General features: G+C 44.4%; 1 protein-coding gene across 3 annotated transcripts in view; it reads left to right on the top strand.

Annotated features, from left to right (window-relative positions):
- Nucleotides 1–18670, top strand: part of STIM1 (stromal interaction molecule 1) — a 188764-nt gene that overhangs the window by 12126 nt on the left and 157968 nt on the right. Inside the window, exon 1 of one of the 3 annotated variants that reach the window (XM_081239483.1) lies at nt 16184–16241. The exons of the other annotated variants lie outside the window; for them this stretch is intronic. The gene's annotated coding sequence lies outside the window, so the exon portion shown is untranslated. Of the gene's footprint in view, nt 1–16183; nt 16242–18670 lie in introns of those variants that run through there. 3 annotated transcript variants of the gene reach the window in all.

Raw genomic sequence — 18670 nt, 5'->3', positions numbered from 1 at the left:
GTGCTGTGTATTCAGTTTGTATCCTCCAAAAACAGCATTGTGGTTGAGCTCTTGTGGATATAAGCTTTGGGATAGGGTCTGTATCTATGTAGTGTTTACCTCTTCAGCTAACATTTAACATGTATGTTGTACCTTGCCCGGTAAAAGGATTGAGTATAATAGGGAAGTTAAGATGTGTACGAACATTTTTCTTTATCATAATAAGAGCTCCATTTATTGAGCACGTATTCTATACCAGGACTGGGTTAGATACTTTCACATACGTAATCTTGTTTAATCCTCACAATGGGTTTCCCGTTTTACAGCTTATTGTGCAAGGCAATCTTGTTTCAATGCCCTATGAATAATACCTATGATCCTATTGGAAAATGGGATCACCTCTGCCTGGAGAGATCAGGGAAGCTTTATGGAGGAGGTAACAGCTTAGTAGGTCTTCAGGTACTTCAGGCAGAAATATAAGGTTTCCTCTGGCTGGGAAGCACTCCAGCCAAAGGAAATGTCATGAATAAAGGCATGGAGTGAGACAAAGTGAAGAGTCTTTAGGGGACATTGGTTAGTCCAGGTTGGCTGGAGAGTGGCATCTGTGAAGGAGAGTATGATAAAATAAGGCAAAAAAAGATTAATTGAGGAAAGATAATGGAGGGCCTCAATGTTTGGCTAAAGAGTTCAGACTTTGCTGTGTAGGCAGTAAGTAGTCCTTGCAGGTTTTGAGCAGGGGAGAGACATGACCTGAGTTTTGCTTTAGGCAGATTAATCTCACAGAACATGCACAATGCATTGGTGGGATGAGGTTGGAGGCAGGGAGTCTAGATAGGAGACTTTGCAGTTGTTCATGAGCAGAGATCAGGGTGTGCACTATGCAAGCAGAATCAGTAGGACTCAGCGTTTAAGTGTAGGGAGGGAAGGAAAGAGGCAAAGGTGTAGCCATGTTTTGCATGTGGGTAATGAGGTGCCTGGTGGTGCCAGTAACAGAAAATATATCGCAGTCTGAAGGAGGGGGCCACTGCTAGGCTGTGATGACTAGGGGGCGTAGTTGACTTTTTTTGAAGTGCTAGGCAAGGGCTACACTTCACAGTACTCTAGGAACCAAAGAATTGTCTTCTCTCTACGCTTGTTTTACATCACTTTATTTTACAGATGAGTTTTCTGATGCCCAGAGATGTGAAGGGATTTGCCAAAGGTCATACAGGAACTGCTTGGTGGATTCCAAGTCTGAGAATACAGGTCTCTTGTTTTTAGCTATTAAGCTTCCTAACAAAGCTGGGCCTTCACTGCAGGAAAATCAGAGACTCTTGCAGATAGGAATACCTGGGTTCAACTCCAGGCTTTTCCATTTTCCATTTGTGACATCTTTTTTTTTCATTTTTTTTTATATATAAATTTACTTATTTTATTTATTTTTGGCTGCCTTGGGTCTCTGTTGCTGTGTGTGCATGGGCTTTCTCTAGTTGCGGCGAGCGGGGTCTATTCTTTGTTGCAGTGCGCGGGCTTCTCATTGTGGTGGCTTCTCTTGTTGCGGAGCATGGGCTCTAGGCATGTGGGCTTCAGTAGTTGTGGCTCGTGGGCTCAGTAGTTGTGGCTCATGGACTCAGTAGTTGTGGCTCACGGGCTTCGTTGCTCCGCGGCATGTGGGATCTTCCCGGACCAGGGCTCGAACCCGTGTCCCCTGCATTGGCAGGCGGATTCTTAACCACTGCGCCACCAGGGGAGCCCCATTTGTGACATCTTGAACAGGTTGCTTTTTTTCTCTGAGCCTTAGTTTCCAAATTTGCAATAAAAGGAATATTAACCTCATGGAGTCAATGGAAGATAAGGCACCTTGTGAAACCTTCAAGTGCTATGTGAGGGTGTTATTCCAGGATTTTGACATGGGTTGGAGCCATATATACAGTGAGTATTTTGGCCCAATGAGAGCAGACAAACTCACAGTTTCTCAGGGAAGGTCGTCTTTCACTTTAGGCTTCCTAGGCTACTCACTCACCTGCAGTTGGGGCTTTCAGGTATGGGAACATGCTGAGTTTTCCACAGTCACACATCTCTAATTTTCTAGTATGAAATGGAGTTGCAGAAGGAACACTAAGCCATCATACCCTGTCAGGAGTTCTTGGCCTGAGAGAAGATGATTACTATCCCTCTTCCCCAGGGTCTTCTACCAACCTTCAGCCGGCTCAAGGTGGGGGTGGGGCAGAGTGCTAGCTGAATTTAGGCTATGCTTTGAGGGGAAACTCCTGCTGGACTAGAGTAAGCCCTGCCTGGGGACAGAGGTGCCAGGATGCAGCTGCTGATCAAAACTAGTACCTGGAGTCCTCTTGTAGTCATCTGTTTGGTTTAGCACACGTGTTCCTGCGTCGTCTTGAGAGGGGGAGGAGGCTGCTCAGGTATTGTCAGGTAGCAGGTCTGTGGTTGTGTCAGCTCATTGTCACGGGAGCAGGCCTGAAACTGGCCATCTTGTCTGATGTCTTGTCACACACCCTCTGAGAGGGCGGAAGGGGGATTGCAAGAAGATTTTCTGATTAATAAAATAGCTGTTTACTGTTTTGTAGCCTTTTATTTTTAAGAGGGCCTGATTCTTTTTTATGTACTTAGTTATTCATTTATTTATTTATTTAGTTGCACTGGGTCTTAGTTGTGGCAGGAGGGCCCCTTAGTTGTGGCATGCAAACTCTTAGTTGCGGCATGCATGTGGGATTTAGTTTTCTGACCAGGGATCAAACCTGGGCCCCCTGCACTGGGAGCACGGAGTCTTACGCACTGTGCCACCAGGGAAGTCCCTGTAGCTTCTGTCTTAAAGCGTGTTTTTTTCCACTATTTCTCTTGAACCCTTTTTTCTTTTACTTCCCTCTTTCTAGCTAGAGTCAAGTCCCACCAACAGTGCAAGAGTGCTCCCTTTTCTCCACACCTTCTCCAGCATTTATTGTTTCTAGATAAGAACCTAGGGCTAAGACAGGAATAAAGACACAGACCTACTAGAGCATGGACTTGAGGATATGGGGAGGGGGAAGGGTAAGCTGTGACAAAGTGAGAGAGTGGCATGGACATATATACACTACCAAACGTAAAATAGATAGCTAGTGGGAAGCAGCCACATAGCACAGGGAGATCAGCTCGGTGGTTTGTGACCACCTAGAGGGGTGGGATAGGGAGGGTGGGAGGGAGGGAGTCGCAAGAGGGAAGAGATATGGGAACATATGTGTATGTATAACTGATTCACTTTATTATAAAGCAGAAACTAACACACCATTGTAAAGCAATTATACTCCAATAAAGATGTTAAAAAAACAAACAAAAAACAAAAAAAACTAGCCTTTGCTAGTGCAGATTAGGTTAGAGTATAGCCACTGGGGGAATAGGTCACAGTAGGACACTGGGGTGGGGGATGGAGGCTGGCAAGAGGGCAATTCTTAGTTTACTGATGCAGGAAGGGTGTCAGGGCCTCAGGGCCTACTTGATGCTGCCTTTCTTGTAGTCCACACCCAACTTCTCTTCCTGAGCTGAGCACGTACCTGTACTCTCAGCCAGAAGTCAGAGCTTGGTGAAGCCTGATTCCCCCAGGAATTCAGTGATAAAAATTAGGGCACTTGAACAGATCTAATTGGCTGAACTGAGTGAAGGGCAGAGGCTTGCCCTGGGGGCTCCTTGTAATCTCCTGTGGTTATAGACTTTTCAGGTTGGACTAATTAAAATGTTGGCAGCTGGACTCAATACTTTCCTTGCACTAGGTCCTGCTCCAGACTCCTGGAGTACCAGAAGTTGGCATGGGGCTGTCTTTCCTGGGGAACTGAGGAGTGGGTTTCCATTTCCTCATCTAACTAAATGCATGATGATGTAATAATTTCTGTCCAGAATGGGCAGCTACATATTTCATGGTGGAGAGAGATGTAGGCTGAGCCCTGGATCCAGATATACCTGGATTTGGTACTCTCCAGACTCCCGAGGTGCCCTTTCAGGTCGATTGTTCTGTTAGCTCCCAAACGGCTTTGCTCTGTCAGCTGGCAAGTAATTTCCATTGCCCTGGGGTATCCTTCCCTGATGTGTGTTCCTGTTCCAGAAAAAGGGATATTTATTAAGTCCTGCCATGTGCCAGGTCAGGGCTAGTGCTTCACACAGTTGTCTTTTGAGATATGGCCACATCTTTTCATAATGCCCAATTTATAGATGAGAAAATACTCATAAAAGGAAAATATTTTGCCTGATAGTCATTACAGCCTGTAAGCAACTGAACCAGAATTCAAATCCAGGTCTCTCTCAAAGCCTCTGGTTACCTTCCTAAGGCAGCACAAACACTTTCGTATCCTCTTATCTTTCTAAGCTGAGCAAATTTCCTGCCTCCAATTCCTGCAGCCAGAATTATTTTCTTGACCTGCCTTTCCAGAGCACTCTGCCCTTCCCTCTATTCTGGCTGACACCCAATGAGGCACGGATCTACCTCCTCATTTGACTGCTCCCACTCCTGCAAGCTGTGGTCCTCAGGATGTGCTCACCGAAGACCCAAAGGAAGCTGTAGTGTTGAAATTTCAGGCATCATGACAGACTGGTAAGGAGAGAGGTTTTGGGCATAGTCTTGGCTAGTTCCCTGCACGAAGCCAGGCCTGGGTCTTCTTGGTTTGCGGGAGTGTGCTGTGTTGTTCTGGAGGCAGTAGGGCCTTCTAGGCAGCATGCCTTTTGGGTTCCCAAGGAGCCGGCATCTTTTCCCTCAGGTCGTTTTCCTTGGCATCTGGCTTTACAGTTTCTTTCTTGTAGTCTCCCTTTGATTAAGAGATCAGTGCCACCTGGGGGCTTCCCTGGTGGTGCAGTGGTTGAGAGTCCGCCTGCCAATGCAGGGGACACGGGTTCGTGCCCCGGTCCGGGAAGATCCCACATGCCGCGGAGCAGCTGGGCCCGTGAGCCATGGCCACTGAGCCTGCGCGTCCGGAGCCTGTGCTCCGCTACGGGAGAGGCCACAGCAGTGAGAGGCCCGCGTACCGCAAAAAAAAAAAAAAAAGAGTTAGATCAGTGCCACCAGGAGTAAAGTACTATGACAAAGCCCTCGGCCTGGCCTTGGTTGCTGGAATATTCCTGCTGACTGTGGATACTTGGGTTATTTTTGCAAAGAGCATGCTAAGTTATTAACCCTGCATTTGGGTCTTATGTTTTCTGCAACCTCTGCCTACTGGTGTGCCTCACTTCACAGGATAAAGGCTTTCCTGAAGAAGGCAAGCCTGTGAAGGCATTTTTAAAAGTTGAATTATCTTTCTCACTGACTTGAAAAAAATTATAAAAGTATTTTCATGCCTTTTTCTATGCATATAGCATATATGTTTAGTGTTTAACATCAAAAGTTTGTTCCTTTGGGAATAAATGGCAAATTAGAATATAACAAAATACAGTTCAAACGCCTTTAACAGGAAAAATAATAAAATATTAATGACAATCAAAATAAATTCCAAAATAGGTAGGCTGAAACACAGTGTTTTTTTTTGTTTGTTTGTTCTGTTTGGATACAATGGGAAATCTGGAATAGCATAATCAGCAGAATGATCTAGATAGTGACATGACACCGTTTTGATTTCTCCAGTATTAGCAATAGATTAGGAGATGTCCTTAGGCGAAGGGGAGAAGAATGCATTCTGGGACTAGAACTGTGTAGATCCAACTACTCATTTGTGTCTAAGGACACAAGTAACTAGTAACTACCTTTCTGGGTGTCTGTTTCCATGTTAAATGAAAGCAATACCTACCCTGTTTAATTTTATGAGGATTAAATAAGACAATGTATGTAAAGTGTTTTGTAAACTCTGAAGTACTATTGTTGTCATACTCAGTGGGTGACTGGAGCCAATTTGCTAGCACTGCAGGAGGCTTTTGGTTTAAGACATGCCTTCGGGACTTCCCTGGTGGTCCAGTGGTTAAGATCCTGCACTCCCAATGCAGGGGGTATGGGTTTGATCCCTGGTGGTTGGGGAACTAAGATCCTGCATGCTGCCTGGCACAGCCAAAACAGCAACAACGAAAAGATGTGGCTTAAACCTATGACATAGGTGGGAAGAAGAATGCTGAGTTGATGAGTAAACCGTTGAATGCTGTTTGGGCAGCAGCTGAGAGGAATTCCTGTGAGGTGAGGGAAAGAGCCACATTCATCCCTTCATTCTGTATCTGTTGAGTCCTGTCGGGTGGAGGAGAAAGAAATACAGATGTCTACCTATTAAATGTATGGTATGCTAAGTATGGAGGATTCTCGGTTTAGGAATGAAAGCTCCATAAAGACAGGAGTTTTTGTCTGTCTTTTACACTGCTGTGTTTTCACCCAAGAGTAGTACTTGGCACATGGTAGGCTCTTGATAAATATTTGTGGGAAGAAAGGCTAAGTTTTGGAATCAGACAGACCGGGTTCATATTTGGGCTCTGCCCTTCACCAGCCCCTCTTCTGAGCAAGCTGCTTAATCTCTCTGATGCTCAGTTACCTCATTTATAAAATAGGACTAGGATTAGCTATTACAGAGGATTATTGGGGGGATTTTTTTTAAAAAGTAAAGGTTTTAAAACTTTTGTACAAGTCCTAGTAAGTGCTCAATGAAAGATGGTTCCTTTTCTTTTCCCTTCCTGGTTTGCAAAGTGGGAGGGAAGCGCCGAGGACGAAGCAGATCTGCTTGGGGAGCCTAGCCAGTGGCTTCACAGGTTTGATCTGACCACGTCTTTCTCATGTGTGAGATTAGAATTATTGGTATTATTTCCTCACAAACAGAAGTCCCTGGGATTGAGCAGGAGTGTTGGAATATATATGCTTTGCCTCTGTGTTTCCCGTGGTCTTGGTGGGAGGGTCTGGCTCTTGTCTTTCAAGGCAAGGTAATGTTTGCCCTGCAGGTTTGTGCAGAGATTGTTCCCAGAAAGAGCAGCTTCCCCTGGAAAGTCTGGACTCACCTGATTTGGATTAGGCTTTCATAGCCAGCCACCCTTACACCAATTATTGTTAGTTATAGCTTTGAAAGGTGTCCTCAGCTTGACTTCTGTTCCGGATCAGTTGTAAATTCTCACAGCACATGGAGCAGAGCGTGTTTGCATGAGTTAATCAGGTATTTATGAGCTGACCTTTGCTAGTGAAAACCTAATTTTCCCTCATGCCTGGGTGACTCCAGCAGGCTGAGGGCCTTTTTCTGAGACATTCTTGGAACAGTTGGAAGTTGCAGCAGGTTTGCCTGCCCTGGTCATATGTGCACAAGACCAGTGGGATATATTTGCCCTTCAGCAGTTGTGCTCAGTGCCTCTCCTTTCTATCCTGTGGTCTTAAGACACTGGACATAATACCACTCTCCTTTGTTTTATCAACATTTAGACTTCAGAGCTTTCTCTTCTGGTTTAGTTTCTTGGAGGATGAGTAAGCAGGGAGGAATTGTCTGGCCATCAGACAATTGAATTGAAGCCACTTGGCCAGAAGCAGCTAAAGAATATGTTCCTAGATGGGGGTAGTCAGGCACTGCGTAAGTGAGGGTTAGTTTAGGGGTTAAGAGGACCTGGTGTCTTCTAGAAGTAGAGACAGTAGGTGCTCTGGCTGTGTCCTCAGTGCCCTCCTTTGGGAGCTGAGCATTGCTACAAGGGAGATCTCAAATATGGGCTTGAGGAAAGGAGACAGAGGGAAGAAAAGGAATTTTGCTGAGCTGTTGTTATGCTAGGTGCTTTAGACCAATTATTTCCTTTAATATTTACAACAACCTCGTGAAGTTTACAGATGATGAAACTGAAGCCCAGAGAAGTTAAGCAGCTTTCCCAAGGTCACAAAGCTAGTGAATGATAATAATAGTTATCATTTGTTGTGTGTCGAGAAGGCACATACCAAGTTTCTTTTTTTAAGTGCTTTATATCTAGTACTCACCACCATCCTATGAAAGATTATTATTACTTCTGCATTGCAAATAAGGAAACTGGGAATTAGAGAGCTTTGGTTACTTGATGAAGGTCACTCATCTAGCAATGGTGGCACAAGGACTTGAATCCAGAATTCTGTGATTGTGAAGCTTGTTCTTTGATGTACATGTCACTGAAGCTAGAAGAGTAGGATTCAGACACAGAGTCATGAGCGCAAGGTTCATGTCTTATTCCATCTCTGTATCCTTATAATCTGAGATAGCGCCTACCGCATTATTAGTCCTCAATAAATGTTTGCTGTGAAATCCAGCTCTGCTCTCCCCCATTGTCCCCAGTTGCTGACTGCATCCTGCCCCAGCTCCTTGGCCTGACTGTCTTCTCTCCACAGTCTGGCCTTACCCTACCTCCCATTGTGGCCTCCCAACACACAGCGTATGATCCAGCTCTGTTCCTCTCTTGCTTCTTCACCACTCTTTTCCCTGGCTACATACTTTTGCTGCCACTATTGCTCTCCATCCCTCTTCAATCCTGTCTGTTCTTTTCTATGCAGTTTCTCTGACTAATCCCTGAGAATACCCCTATCCAGAGTATAATCTTCTCAGTCTGTGCCATATAACTTGGCACCTAATTAACTACTGTTTCACCTTCTAATTGTTTCATGGGCATTAATCTTCTCTCCAGCCAGCTTGTGGTAGTCATATCATAATGACCCCTCATTAATTTGTGCTTCACACTTTTCAAAGTACTCTCCTATTCAAGACCTGTCTTTTTGCTTGTCATGTCCATCATAAACCTGTGAAATATGATGGGAGGGAATTGTTATTTCCATATTATAGCAGAAAAAACAAGTGCAAAGAAGGCAGGTGACTTCCCAAGGTCGTATAACTAATTAGGGGCAGAACTGAGACTAGGTCTCAGGTCTACTGATTTCTGGCTTGGTGTTTTCTTTGCCATGCCTTCCACATGTGTTTCTCTCTGGCATTTCTCCTCCTACCTTCAAGGCAGAACATCTATGTTTGGGTTTTCAGGAGGCTTGATTGGTGACCTGGGGAATGGTGGAGTAGCCCGGATAGCAATCTCAGGTACTTCTCAGTGGTGTCAGTGCTCTGGGTTGCTACTGCCTGAGAGAGGTTCTGTCCTTAAGCTACTAGGATTATGTTAAACTGAGAAACATTTTTTTTTTTTTTGCGGTATGCGGGCCTCTCACTGCTGTGGCCTCTCCCGTTGCGGAGCACAGGCTCCGGATGTGCAGGCTCAGCAGCCATGGCTCATGAGCCCAGCCTTTCCGCGGCATGTGGGATCTTCCCGGACCAGGGCACGAACCTGTGTCCCCTGCATCGGCAGGTGGACTCTCAACCACTGCGCCACCAGGGAAGCCCAAACTGAGAAGCATGTTTATTTTGAGTGGTCAGAGCATTTTCTCATGGATAGCCAGGAAATAGTTGGGGCAGGATATGTGGTGCTGGCCAGTTTTGTGCTATGGCAATGGCATGAACTTTGGAAACATGCAGACCAGAGTTTAAAATCTGACTTTGCCATTGTTTATTAGCCTCATGACCCTGGGCAAATCATTAATCTCTATGAGCCTTAGGGCTGTTGTGAGAATGTATTTAAAGGCCACATCATGGCCCTTAAAAAAGGAAGTATTTATTGGTGGTTTTTATTGTCAATATTACTATAAATATAAAGCATGAGGAGCCTGGGGAAGATGTGCCTGTGACCCTTGCAGGTTACTCGTTACGGCTTGAGTTCCAGGCTTCAGTGATGGCATGCCTGCTACGCTGGAGCCTTTTGGCTGATAGGGCTGAGCTTGAATGCTGTGCCCAAAGTCTCCAGCCTCTGGGTCTCCAGTGTCTCCTGAGGGCAATGAAAACAGCTTGTGGACAGCTGGGATGACTTCAGGGTCAAACTTTGGGAGTAAAATCTTTGTTGCTTTTTTGAAAGACTTTGGCATTAGAATTGTTGCTTTGGAAAAGTCAAGAACCCAGTTGTTAACTGAGAGATTTTTGTTATTTCTGAAACTCCATATTGCTACAAAGCTGTTTGTTAAATACTTCTCTATTCTTCTTGAACCCGCCCCACGCCAAAGAAAATAAAACAAATTCATACCGTTGTGTGATGATTGTATCTTTGGTCTCCCTGGCCACCCAGCCTCTAGCTCCTTTCTCAGAGATAGCACCACTCCAAACTGCTGCTTTAAGAGAGGTCATTCACACCCTTTCCCCCTGCTCTCCACCCATGACCTGGTCTGTGCTGTAGGGGAAACAGAACAGGTACACGTGGATCCTATTTAAAAGGAAGCTTGGGACTTCCCTGGTGGCGCAGTGGTTAAGAATCCACCTGCCAATGCAGGGGACACGGGTTTGATCCCTGGTCCGGGATGATCCCACATGCTGTGGAGCAACTAAGCCTGTGCACCACAACTACTGAGCTTGTGCTCTAGAGCCCGCAAGCCACAACTCCTGAGCCCGCGAGCCACAGCTACTGAAGCCTGTGCGCCTAGAGCCCATGCTCTGCAACAGGAGAAGCCACCGCAATGAGAAGCCCGCGCACCACAACGAAGAGTAGCCCCCGCTCGCCGCAACTAGAGAAAGCCCATGTGCAGCAACAAAGACCCAACACAGCTAAAAATAAATAAATTTATATTTAAAAAAAAAAGGAAGCTTGCTTTCTCACTGGGGACTTTAGACGGCTTGACACAGGGAATGACTAGAAAATGAGAACAAGGGAACATAACTCATGGCCAAAATGGCAGGTTTGGATGTCTGTAGGATGGGAGGGCAAGCATCCTGGAAGGGCAGGAAGGAGCAGTTGGATATGGAAACAGTTGCTTCTGAGTTTTTCCTTTTAGAATATGATGCCATGAGCCATTCATCTTTTTCTTAAAATTGAGGTGAAATTCACATAACATAACAAAATTAACCATTCACATACATAATTCAGTGGTATTTAGTACATTCACAGTGTTTTATAACCACCCTCTCTATCTGGTTCCAAACCATGTTCATTACCCCAAAGGAAACCCATACCCATTAAGCAGTTGCTCCCATTTCCCCCTCTCCCCTTCGCTTGCAGCCACCAATCTGCATTCTGTCTCTATGAATTTACCTATTCTAGATATTTCATATGAATGGAATCATATTTGTGACTTTTTGTGTTTGGCTTCTTTTACTTACACTAATATTTTGGAGGTCCACCCATGTTGTAGCAGCTAGCATGTAGAATGAAGCTAATATTCATAGCTTCATTTTTTTTTCTTTTTTTTTTGCGGTACACAGGCCTCTCGCTACTGTGGCCTCTTCCGTTGTGGAGCACAGGCTCCGGACGCGCAGGCTCAGTGGCCATGGCTCACGGGCCCAGCCGCTCCGCGGCATGTGGGATCTTCCCGGACTGGGGCATGAACCTGTGTCCCCTGCAGCGGCAGGTGGACTCTCAACCACTGCACCACCAGGGAAGCCCTGTAGCTTCATTTTTTCATTTCATTTTTTTTTCATTTATTTATTCACTCATCGGTTGATGGACATTTGGGCTGTTTCCACCTTTTGGCTATTAGCAATAGTGCTTCTGTGAACATGTGTGTACATGTACTTGTTTGAGTACCTGTTTTCAATTCTTTTGGGTATACACTAGGAGTAGAATTGCTGGTATGGTAGTATGGTAATTCTGTGTTTAAGTTTATGAGAAACTGCCAAACTATTTTCCATTGTGGCTGAACCACTTTATACTCCTATCAGCAAAATACATGGGGTCTGATTTCTCTGCATTCTCATCGACATTTGTTATTTTCTGATTTTTTGATTGTAGCCATCCTAGTGGGTATGAAATGTTATCTCATTGTGATTTTGATTTGCATTTCCCTGATGACTAATGATGATGAGCATCTTTTCCAGTACTTGTTGTCCATTTGCATATCATCTATGGAGAAATATCTATTCAAGTCTTTTGTCCATTTTTAAAATGGGTTTTGTCTTTTTGTTATTGAATTGTGTGATGGTTAATTTTATGTGTCAGCTTGATTGGGCTAAGGGATGCCTAGATAACTGATAAAACATTATTTCTGGGTATATCTGTGAGGGTATCTTTGGAAGATATGAGCATTTGAATCAGTAGACTGATTAAAGAAGATCATCCTCACCAATGCTGGTGGGCATCATCCAGTCCTGAATAGAACAAAGGGAGAGGAGGGCAAATTTGTTCTCACTGTTTGAGCTGAGATATCCTGTGCTCATACGTCAGAGCCCCTGGTTCTTGGGCTTTTGGACTCAGACTGGGACTTACACCATCACTGCTCACACTCCCGCAGCCCCACCCCCACTCTCAGGCCTTTAGACTTGGTCTGAATTACACTACCAGCTTTCCTGGTTCTTAAGATTGCAGATGGCAGATTGTGGGACTTTTTGGCCTCCATAATTGTGTGAGCTAATTCCCATAATAAATTTCCTCTTTTATATATATCTACTTACATACGTATCCTATTGGTTCTGTTTCTCTGGAGAACTCTAATACAAAATTTTAAGTGTTTTTTATATATTTTCCTACTAGCTCTTTTATAAAAACATAATTTTGGGGCAAACCTTCCTTGACTTAAAAATCACTCACTAATCACAGACGTAGAAAACAAACTTATAGTTACCAAAGGGGAAAGGCGGGGGGAAAGATAAATTGGGAATTTGGGATTAACAGATACACACTACTATACATAAAAGAGATAAATAACAAGGACCTACTGTATAGCACAGGGAACTATATTCAGTACCTTGTAATAACCTATAATGGAGGAGAATCTGAAAAAGAGTATATATATATATATATATATATATATGGAACTGAATCAATTTGCTGTACCCCTGAAACATTGTAAATCAACTATACTTCAGTAAAAAAAAAAAACACTCACTGATCTTTCAATATTCCCTGATATTTCATGTCTTTCATCCTATACTTGTGTTTTTCCTGGAATATCCCTCTTCTTCTCTGGTGGCTGAAATGATAATTGTTCTTCCAGGCTCAGGTCAAATGTCACCTCTCCTGCGAAGCTCTCTCAGCCCCTTTCTCCTTCTTCCAGTAGTTAGATGCCCCATTCTATGAATATCGCTATAATGCTACACTTTTTCATTGTCTGCCTCAAACCACTAGGTTGTATTTCTAGAGTCGGGGGTTGTATTCTTATTCCTTTCTGTCCTTATCATCTAGCATATGTCCTGGCATATAGTGGACGTTAATAAATGCTGAATAAAATGAGCATAGACTGGAATTTTGAGTGTAGACTGTAGGCTTACTTGGCAGAAATGGTGTAGAGGTGATCATTTGGGGCTGCTTGAGATTTATTCATTCACATAATAAATATTAAGGCCTTACTGTGTGCCAGGAACTCTGCTAGGCACTTGATATACAATAGATAATAAGAATAATAGCCCCTGTTGTCTTATATTTAAGTAGGAAGATAGGCAATAAACAAGTAGACATATAAAATCATTTCAGGTAGTAGTAAGTTCTAGAAAACAAAATAAATCAGGACAGAGGGTTAGAGTGATGAGGGTACTGTTTTAGGGTGGTCAGAGAAAGCCTCTCATTGGATGGCTCTTTAAGTCAACTCACCAGGGTCCTGACCAAGAATCAGAAGACCTGGGATCTTCATCTGTCTCTATACCTTTGTGACTTAGCAAAACCACTTAAATTCAAGGTTGAAGTTTCTTTGTGTATAAAATGTGGGCAGGAATCCTTGCCTTGGGATTCTAGGGAGTATTGTAAAGATTCAGTGAGTTAATGGACATTGAAAGTGCTTTCTTAAATGGTGATAGCATGACGCTTGGCTCTTCCTTTCTGAAGTCAAGAGGATGAGTGAGTAGTGTGGGAGCCAGCCAGATGTTTTCAGCACCTTGAAGACCAAGGAACTGGTTTACACTAGAAACTGCGTGACACCTTATTCAGAACACTGACTGATGCAGCCCTGATTCAGGGGCTGAGAGCGAAACCCACGCTCCAAGTGAAGCTCTATGTAAATTGGTCAAAGGGAATAGCCTGGGGAATTTGGAGCCTATTTTGCTCAGCCTCCAGGAGGAAGAATGGGAGTTCTATACTCTCCTGTGCGGTGCTCGCATTCTCTGTTTCTGTCTCTGTCTCCGTCTCTTGGTCTCTCTCATTTTGGCCTTGTTTCCTGCTATGTCTGAATCCAACAAAAGGGAGTAATAATAGTCAGCAGTCCTCCAGAAACATTTAGATTGAACCTCTTGCTCTGAGTTCTGCTTTTGTTGCACTGTGGGCCGTAGGAGAGACTAAAACATGGTCTCTATTCTTGTCTTTGGGGAACTTACAAATCAGATAATTTCTTAACTAGTTAGAGAGCAGTTAAATAAATGTAAAACATAGAAGAAAAGAATAGTGTGGACTGGAGTAATCCAAGAAGACTTTCTGAAGGAGATGGTGCTTGAAGGGGCCTAGAGTGTAGGATGAATAGATTAGATTAGTGGTTCTTTTTCATGCTTCTTTAATGAAGTCTTTTTTTTTTTAATATCCCGATATGACTTCTACTCTTTTGAAGTCCCTTAGCTCTTTATCTGGACTTAATTTGTGCCATTAACACATCTTGCCTTATTATAATCATTTGTGTGTAATATAGTGGTTATAAAGACAGACTTTGGAGTCAGATTTTGTGGGTTTAAATCATGGCTCTATTTACTAGCTGTGTGACTTTAGGCAAGTTATTTAACTGCTAAAAGCCTTGATTTTCCCATCTATAAAATGGGAATATACTTACATGAGGTTATTATGATGATTAAAAGAGATAATCCCTGTACAGGTCTTGGTGCAGTGTCTGGCCCATCCAATAGAACTTTCTGTAATGATGGAAATGTTCTATATCTGTGTTGTCCAATACAGTAGCCACTAGCTAAGATAGTAGCCACTGGGCTTCTTTAGGTGTGTTGGAGAGTGGGGCTGACCATGGAAAGTCTTGACAGAGAGGAAGGCAGAGGAGTGAGTTAAAGTGTTTTAAAAGGTAATTTCACCTCTAAGTTAAACATAGAGTTACCATGTGACCTAGCAATTCCCCTTATAGGTATATACTCATGAGAATTGAAAACACTTTCATAGAAAAACTTGTGCACGAGTGTTCACAGGAGCATTATTCGTAACAGCTAAAAAGTGGAGACAACCCAGATGTTCTTCAACTGAGGAATAAATAAACAAAATGTGATATACCCATATATTGAATATTTTTCAGCCATAAAATGGAATGAAGTACAGATACATGCTACAACGTGGATGAACTTTGAAAACATTACTCTAGGTGGAAAGGCCACATATTACATGATTCCATTTACATGAAATGCCCAGAATAGGCAAATCTATAGAGAAAGAAAACAGATTAGTGGTTGTCATGGGCTAGAGGGTGGGCATAATGGGGAGTGACTGCTCATGGTTATGGGGTTTCTTCTTGGGGTGATAAAAATGTGCTGAAATTAGATTGTGGTGATGGCTGCACAACTTCGTGAGTATACTGAAAACCATTGAATTATGTACTTTAAATGGGTGAATTGTATCTAAATAAAAACAAAGATAATTTGAGTCTGCTAAAAACTATTGGTTTTGGGCTTCCCTGGTGGCGCAGTGGTTAAGAATCCGCCTGCCAGTGCAGGAGACACGGGTTTGATCCCTGGTCCGCGAGGACCCCACATGCCGCGGAGCAACTAAGCGTCTGCGCCACAACTACTGAGCCTGAACTCTAGAGCACGCAAGCTACAACTACTGAGCCCACATGCCACAACTACTGAAGCCTGTGTGCCTAGGGCCCATGCTCCGCAACAAGAGAAGCCATGACAATGAGAAGCCCGTGCACTGCAACGAAGAGTAGCCCCCGCTCACCGCAACTAGAGAAAGCCCGCACACAGCAGCGAAGACCCAACACAGCCAAAGATAAATAAATAAATAAATTTATTTTAAAATCCCCAAAAAACTATTGGTTTTAACACAGCTGTAGAAAGTTATAATTTATTTTCTTTTCTGATTGGAAGTCTTCCCCCAGGACTTCAGCCCACAAAGGTGAGGACTTAGGGGCCCATTCCCAGTTAGAGACGTGAGCCTGAACATGATCTTAGGCACGGGCTCATCAGTGGGTAGGTGGAGGATGCAGCATTGTCCTGCTTTGGTTCAAGGGAACTTTTCCTGCCTTTGGCTGGGACCGGCATAGATGAGTCACCCCCTGTAGTGTGAGGGATGTGGGATGTGAAGAATGAGCTGTCATCTCTGTTCTGATGACATCTTGAGTATCACACAATTGTAGGCCAAATATAGGTGCTGAACCATTTGGCCTGAATTCTTTATGGAGAATTCCCTGGGAACCAGCTGAGGACATGGAGAAAGAGAGGTAATCTAAGCCTGTGGGAGCAACCAGTTAAAACCAGGTGAGGGATGCTTGTGCAGATATTCTTTTCACCTTTTCAGAGATGAGCAATTGCAAGCTCAAGGGAAGTTGATTTTCTTTTTCTTCCCTCTGTAAACAATTATTGGTGGATTACCCTGTGGCTGGTCCATGGGCCTTGTGCTCAAGGAGTTCCCAAACACACCCAGTAGATGAAACAGACATCTAATATGTCAAGAACCATCTAGGGAATGCTTCGGATAGGATTGTGCAGAGCCAAAGGAGGGAGAGATGGCTGTGAGCTTGGTGATAAGAGAGGGAGCCTGAGCCTAGGGCCAGAGGGCAGCATGTGCTGGGTGGGGACTCCAGGGGGAGTAAGGCAAGATACGTCCTTGTCCTTATACTTCTTGTCCTGTTTCTGTACCTGCTCACTTTCGCTCTACAACAAACAGGCCTTTGTGCTTCTAATCTAAGCATGCCCCTGTGCTGGGCAAAACTGGAGACACAGACATTATGAGACCTGGACCCTGTCTCTAGAAGTGCTTAAGGCGTTGGGGGAGACAGACCTGGAAACAGTTGACTCTAATGGCATGGATCAGGGTGTGTAATAGACAGGGATGGACTTGGTGTGTAAGACTGAAGACTGATTGACTCTGATTTGGGATTAGGTAAATCTGCCCTTAAATAAGCATTGAGTTAGGGCCTTGATAGAGAAGCCTCTTACGGTCATTGCCAAAAAGGTGAAGCAGAATTATAGAATGGTTCTTTTTTTTGAATGTGGGCTGCTTTTGGTGTCTTTCTTTTTGCCCTTAGATTTTATGCAAGAATAACGGATCTGTGTCCGGGAATAGCTCTCTCTCTCCCTGCCACCCCTTCAAGCAGTGCTGGGCTGACTGCAGAAGACCCTTGTCTGTTCTGTACTTGTTCCATTGCTGTTTTGGAAACATGAAGCCTGAGAGGTGCCAGAGCTATGCCAGTTGCTATAGGGCCGGAAACAGGTGAGGCTTCCAGCCCTGCCTGAGCTCAGGAGTAAGGACCTTGTTCTCTTCAGCCAGCTTAAGGCCTGCCTTTGCAATGAAACTGGATAAGTAGTCCACACAGCTCGTTTTTCATCTGGGGCTATTTTCAGCCCTGGAGCCCAGCAAGGTGGAATGACTGAGATGCTTTTGTGGGGTTCAAGCTTTTGCCAGATCCTATTTGCCAGGATATGGGCCCAGCCATTTCCCAGGAGATTAGCTTTTCTAAACAAGCAGCGCTAAAAGGAAGGAGCCTTTCCTTCCTTCTCAGTGGGGAGTGTAGGAAATGTGACGGTGGGTGTGCAGTTTAATATTCCAACTCAGGTCCTAAATGGAGATGTAGGGAGTTTGGAACATTGCCATATGGTCTCTCAGGCAGTTTTGAGGAACTCATCTGGATCCTTCTTGTATTTTTCTGGTCACCTCAATGGCCAGGCTCTACTATGGGAGGGGCTTTGTACATGTGTAGACCTGCTGCTGCCAGGGACTTGATCTCTTCTGTGTTTGCATGTCTCCAGGGCTAGCAGAGCAGATGGCTTGGTCTTGCTGTACTGGCAAGCGACCCATCAGTGGTCCGTGTCCAGTAGTCTTCTCGGGAGTTCCCTATTTAGTGAGTGCTTACTGGGTCCAGGCAGCTCTGATGGGCGCTATGCTAGAGGCTGAGGTTCTATCAGAGAAGCCTCAGATAAGATCATGGTCTTAGTCCTGAGGCCTAACGCAGTACCCTTAGGAGTACTGTGTTAAGGGAGCTAGCAGTCACTGAGTGACTGCTGTGTTCAGCTACTGTGTCAAGTGCTTTCATGGACACTGACTTTTTCAGAGTCTTCTGAGATGACTATTGTTATTAGTATCTTACAGATGAACCCTGGTGGCGCAGTGGTTGAGAGTCCACCTGCCGATGCGGGGGATACGGGTTCGTGCCCCGGTCCGGGAGGATCCCATGTGCCGCGGAGCGGCTGGGCCCGTGAGCCGTGGCCGCTGAGCCTGCGCATCCGGAGCCTGTGCTCCGCAACGGGAGAGGCCACGACAGTGAGGGGCCCGCATACCGCAAAAAAAAAAAAAAAAAAAAAGAGGTTAAATTACTAGGCCAAACTAACTTTCTCTTAGCCTCTTTCTTGAGGGTCTGGCCTCTTGCCCTGGCAGATGCCTAACAGGATACATGTGCCTTGTTTTTAGTATTGTGGGTGTGAGTGGGGCTAGTCTGAGTCTTTTATAAGTCATCAGGAGGTGCAGCTATATGCTTAGGCTGGGTGTTGATAATATAGGTAAAGATAATAAAATGTGTATAACCTTGAGGAACTACCATCTAATGGGGGAGATAGGTAAACAGATATTACAGGGTAGTAGGTATTAAAGGAGCCATAAAAGCAAGGAAGAACCCTTTTACTTTGTGAGGGATGTGGTGAGCAGGGACTTCTACTCTGAGGCCTTCTGTACCTGGTTCCTTGTTCTTCCT

The sequence above is a fragment of the Mesoplodon bidens genome, assembly GCF_964165515.1.
Source record: "Mesoplodon bidens genome assembly, chromosome: 7".
Taxonomy (NCBI): domain Eukaryota; kingdom Metazoa; phylum Chordata; class Mammalia; order Artiodactyla; family Ziphiidae; genus Mesoplodon; species Mesoplodon bidens.
The sequence above is the reverse complement of the archived record's forward strand: the minus strand, read 5'-3'. Positions and strand labels throughout refer to the sequence as shown.